Source organism: Aulonocara sp. 'chitande type north' Nkhata Bay, linkage group LG6 (genome assembly GCF_057382095.1).
Source record: "Aulonocara sp. 'chitande type north' Nkhata Bay isolate Kocher_YH1m ecotype deep benthic linkage group LG6, A_spYH_male_GT1.1, whole genome shotgun sequence".
Lineage (NCBI taxonomy): Eukaryota > Metazoa > Chordata > Actinopteri > Cichliformes > Cichlidae > Aulonocara > Aulonocara sp. 'chitande type north' Nkhata Bay.
Genome location: NC_141349.1, coordinates 37,681,701 through 37,687,242, shown reverse-complemented (window position 1 = coordinate 37,687,242; position 5,542 = coordinate 37,681,701).

The following is a 5,542-nucleotide window of genomic DNA, read 5'->3' as shown; positions in this document are numbered from 1 at the left end:
ATATGAACCTAAACTTAAAAGTATGACACATTCAAACTTAAGTGCCACACGCATAATATGCTGTAATCAGTGTGACATTGTCTGATCTGATCCAGGTCCAACAGTAAAATCTGCGGATACTTTATCTCATTCCAGCTGTTACATATTGGTTAGAAAGTTGCACGGCACACGCAGGACAGAATGATTTGTTTGTGAGACGGTCAGTGAGTTTTAGTGTGCGCTCTCCGTGGTGCTGAAGTGTCCACACAACAGCCAGTTTACTTTATTTGACTCATTTTTAGCCTTCACGGCGTTTTCTTGTTTGAAATAACGTTTTGGAGCACGTCCGCATAAACCAGCGAGTTCGAGAACAAGTACTGCATTAATCCAGCGAGTTTGCTGAATTCCAAAAACTGGAGCTAGACCCCTTTGCATGCTGTGTCTTCACCCGACCACTGAAGTGCAGCACTGCGCTGTTCTGAGGAGGAAAGTTTATCTGCTCGGAAGCATGCTTCCTGCCGCTTTGAAACACGCTGTTCGCATTATAAGCTCCCCAGGTTTCTGTTTACCAGCGCTGATTAAGTTTAATTTTAGCCCATGATTTTACACGCTTGGTTTGACGTCATCAAAGAAAGTCATTAAGGAGAGGAGGCTTAGCGGAGCAGTGCTGAAGTGAACTGAGCCGACACAAAAGCCTAAGGTGAGTGGCGAGAAAGGGAGTGACACATGACTCTGAGACGTGTCCGGGTGCTGCACACGCGAGCTGTCCACACCTGCTTGGGGACACAGACACAAACACACAATGGCGAACAGATGCTTCCTTCAGTCAATATATAGACAGAATGAAATATAGTTTGACTTAAAGTAGAGCATCATTTCCACATCAGCCCCAAATATACTGAAAGTATATCCTACTAAGATGTGTCGTTTGCTCAGAGGACACCGTCACTGGCTGTCAGGACAGTCTTTTCTACCTTACTTTTAAAGAAATAACTAAAAACTTACCTTTTTGTTTGTTTGGTTGTTTGTGATAAGAAATAAGTTACCCTTTAAAGGATGATGAGTAATATTAAAAAGATCTGGAGTCTTTTGTAGCTTTAAGGGCCCTTAAAGCAGCAGTTCTGTTTTAGTATCAGAGCATGCTTAATGCTCGTAGTTTAATATGATTTCAAAACAGACTGCACGTGTGTTATAATGTGTAAACTTTTAATGCCCTTTGACCTTCTGACATTTTAAAAGCAAGATCTTTTGGTCAAGGTTTTTGTATTGATATGTGGCTGTAGGCTATTGAGTACCAAACCAAAAGTCTTTATTAACAAAAAACTATTGAGCCAATGTATAGATCAAAAAGTTTATTAATATTACTTTATTTAACCCAAAATTACAGAGAGGTGAGTTTGCAAGACACAGTTACCTTCTAAAGCAAAACTAGAGATGACCCATGTGTAACATGTTTAAAATTGTGTCCTCCCTTTTAGTCAAACTCATCCATGTGATCTAAATAATCTGCAAGTCCATAAATCACAGGTGCATGCCTAAGTTATTGCTTATGCAAACACATAAACACACTTTGTCAGGACCAGCCTCTCACCCCGAGGCCATATCATATCATTAATAGTGTTAAAATTCTAAACAATGACTTTCCTATTTGGGAGCTGTCACAGCAGTCAGTATCCCTTCATTTCAACACAAGCAGTTGTCAAAACACTGTGCAATTCTCCTTCTTTTGCTTTCTTCTGCAGTTGGAAGGAGTTTACTGAGTCTAATCCCTCCAGACAAGCTCCACATAAAAAAGGACAGATGAAGAAAAAGAGAATAAGCACAACGGGGATAATGTGCTTTTGCTGTTGCTGGTGTCACCATCTGACAACTGCTGAGCTCACAGTGTGGCGTCATGACACGCTTGTCTTCGCCAGTCTTATTAGTGAAGCAGTTTGGAGGAGGAACTAGGTGCGAGTCAGTGTTTCTGCCAGGATTGTTTAGCGTGACGCACCACAGCTTGTTCCAGTGTTCTGCCCAAGGCAATGTTTAATTCATGTGTTTCCTAAAAGCTGGATGCAGACGTCTACAAGCCATTAGTGTCATCCTCTTGTGTCCGCTCAGCGTCATCCATCCATTTTCACTTCCTCTCTTTCAGTCACCATCTCAATTCACCAACTTTCAATCAGTCATTTTCTGGCCTTCCCTTCATGCTTTTCTTCTCCCTCAGTCCTCTTACCATACTTGATTTTCTTTACTTCTCTCATTCACCCATCTCCTTTCACCTCGTGCTTTTTTCCTCTGCACTTGCTCTCATTCATATAACGTACACTGGTGCCATCTCTCTTCCTCCAGTGAAACATAACACAAAAATATCTATCTCCCTCGCTACAACTTTTAGACCATGTTGAATTATTCACATTCACATATCTGCGCCAAATCCCTTCAACCTGAGAAAAGTGCTTTTATTTTCAACCCTAAGTAATGAAATCTGGATTGCCCTTTTCTACTCTCTCTGGCGTGGTCGTCTTGCAGAGGTGGGTTTAATGGAGCAGAGATGATCAGAGTTTCTGGAAGCTGCCCAGACGCAGGGAGGTGGATATCATGTCTTCCCTATATTGTGAGAAAGAAAGAGCAGTATAGTATGGTACAGTAAAGAGGTCAGGGCTGCAGAGAGTACAGTTTCTAAGAAGTTCAGTTCTGCTAAAGAAACAGCAATAGCCTTTCCTGCAATGGCCTGCATGCTAAAATAATGCATAACACATGTACATTGTGATGTTGTAATGCAATAGATGCAGTGAGTCAGTTAAAAAATGACTAAAAGTGGAAAATTGTTTACATTTTGGACTATCCAAAATCTTTTATATGCACTACGTGAAGTTACTCTTCTTTTCATGTGTCTGAACTATTATAGCAATATGGCTTCTTTTTTTTATTTCCACATCAACAGTTTTGCAATTGTGCTGTTTTATATCGGTTTGCCAGTTTGTTAGGTACACTTGTATCACAAAAGTAAAAGAAGTTCTGATCAAATATTTGCATCTAACAATATATAAGAAGATAAGAACTGTGGCCTATCCATAGATTTACTGACTCATTGGACACTTAGTTAGGTATACTTGTCCGAATACTTGTTAAGGGAAATAACTAGTCAGCCAGTCACAGCAACTCAAAGCATTTAAGTATGTAGGTATAGTCATGACAACCTACTGCAGTTCAAAGCAAGCATCAGAATGAGAAATGAGATGTAAGTGACTCTAAATGAGGTTTGTGTGTTGTTGTCTGATGGGCTGGGGGTAGTATGTCAGAAACTCCTGATCGACTGGGCTTTTCTTGCCATCTTTAGGGTTTATACAGGATGGTCCAACAAAAACAAATATCCAGTGAGTGGAGTTTATTGAGCAAAAATTACTTATTGATGTCAGAGATCAGAGGAGAATTGCAAGACTGCTTCAACCTTATAGAAAGGCAACACTCACTCAAATAACCACTTGGTATAGCCATGTGCCACTCATGTTAGCTAAGAGAAGGAAATTGAGGGTTTTTACATGGCCTCACCAAAATTGGATGGTAGAAGATTGGAAAAACATTGCTTGGTCTGATGAGTCTCAGTTTCTGCTGAGACGTTCAGACGGTGTGGTAAGAATTTGCCCTAAATAACATGAAATTTTGACTCTATCCTAGTTTGTACCAATGGTTCAAGCGGCCAGTGATGTTAATGGTGTGGGGGATATTTTCTTGACACACTTTGTCTCCCTTAATGTCATATTAATGTCATTTAAATACCACAGCCTGCTTCAATACTCAGAAGATGGGTACATTTTGTGACATGGCACATTATCCTTCTGGAAATAACCATCAGAAGATGGGCACACTGTGGTCATAAAGTTCAAATGATCTCAAACTGGTTTCTTGAACATGACAGTGCATTTAAATAGCCTCCAGATTCACCAGACCTCCATCGAATTGAGCACTTTAGGAATATGGTGGAGCTATATGTGGAGAAAACAAATCAGCAGCAACTGTGTGATAGTATCATGTCAACATCGAACAAAATCTCTGAGGAACCATTTCAGTACCTTTTCAAATTAAAGGCAGTTCAGAAGGCAAAGGCAGGGGCTCCAACCTGGTACTAGTAAGGTGTACCAAATAAAGTGTCAGTAAATGTATGTACAAATATTAAATAAGAATTAAAAAAGAATTTCTTGAAAGTGAACCCTTTTTTTATATTATGTTCAGCAATTTTTTCTGCATTCCTTAATTATCTCTTTATATAATCAGAATCAGAATATAGAACGATACAGAATGTAGACTAAAGTAGATTTTGTTGAGACTGAAATCACAGTGCTGAAATATTCTGTGCAATTTTTAAAAAGCCCCATTATTTAGCGGTTTCCCATGAAATTGTGTTAAAGCTGAATTAAGTTACTTCTTGTGTGCAAACAGAACATTTCCTACTGCTGAAACAGACTTCCACACTGCTGCTGTGTAAATGAAATAAAACCAAAAAAGGCCACGTGAACAAACTTGTTCATGGTTGTTATCCTTAATTATTTCTAACCGATTTTTAAAAAAAAAATTATTCATGCAATCTTTTGCATCCTGTTTTATCTGAAACGTATAAAATAAATATACAAATGTTCAACTACATCAAGCAGTTTTAAGAAGATGTTTACCTGTAATCTATCAAAACAACTGGCTGCATCTTAATCAAATTTCACTACCAGTGCCAATGAAAGCAATCTCATATTCGAATAAAAGATTAAAGGCTTAATGCATACACCTACACATACCTACAAACGAACATCTGTTCATTTGTCTTCAGTCATTTGATTGACTTACACAGATGTAGAGCTTTACATGGTGAGTGTGCTGTTATGTAGCTGTGTGGTGTGTAATAGACCTGCATAGGGAGACTTCATGCCATCTGCAGAAGTCATACTGTATGCTGGAGCCAAACGTTTGCTGGACAGAAACATGTTCATACTCCTGTGGTTTTGTGCTGTTTTTGCAAAACTAATTTCCCCAAGGACAGTAAAATGTCATGTGGTCTGGTACATTATGTCAAAAAAAAGGGGGTTGCATATACTGAGCGTAATTGCAGTGAATCAAATTAAGGGCAGTCATTTTTGCCCCAGTTTATCCATGTAAAAACTGAGCTTTCCAATTTAAAAGTGATATTCTTTCCACAGTGTGATACTCTTCAAGTGGGCACGCGTAAACACACACACACGTCTTTGTGTGATGGGATAACAGTTCAGAGAATGTAAACTGATTGGAACAAGTTTGAAATAAGTGTGGCAGCTCACCAGTTGGCCAACAATTTGAATGTTACAGCTTGTGATTGCGAAGAAAAAAGTATCTGACACTCACTTGTACTCAAGCCACAGGCAAGAGGAATGCTTAAACAAGCTCAAACCTCTGTTAGTACATCATAAGTGCTGTCTAACAGCACGGCACTCATTACCAACTGCAGAGCTGGGTATCTTTTATTCATCGCTGTGGCTGCAAAAGGGGATAGGAGTATAATTAGAGCTCAAATGTACTGTCAACACTGGAGATGTTTTCATATGTGCTGGTTATC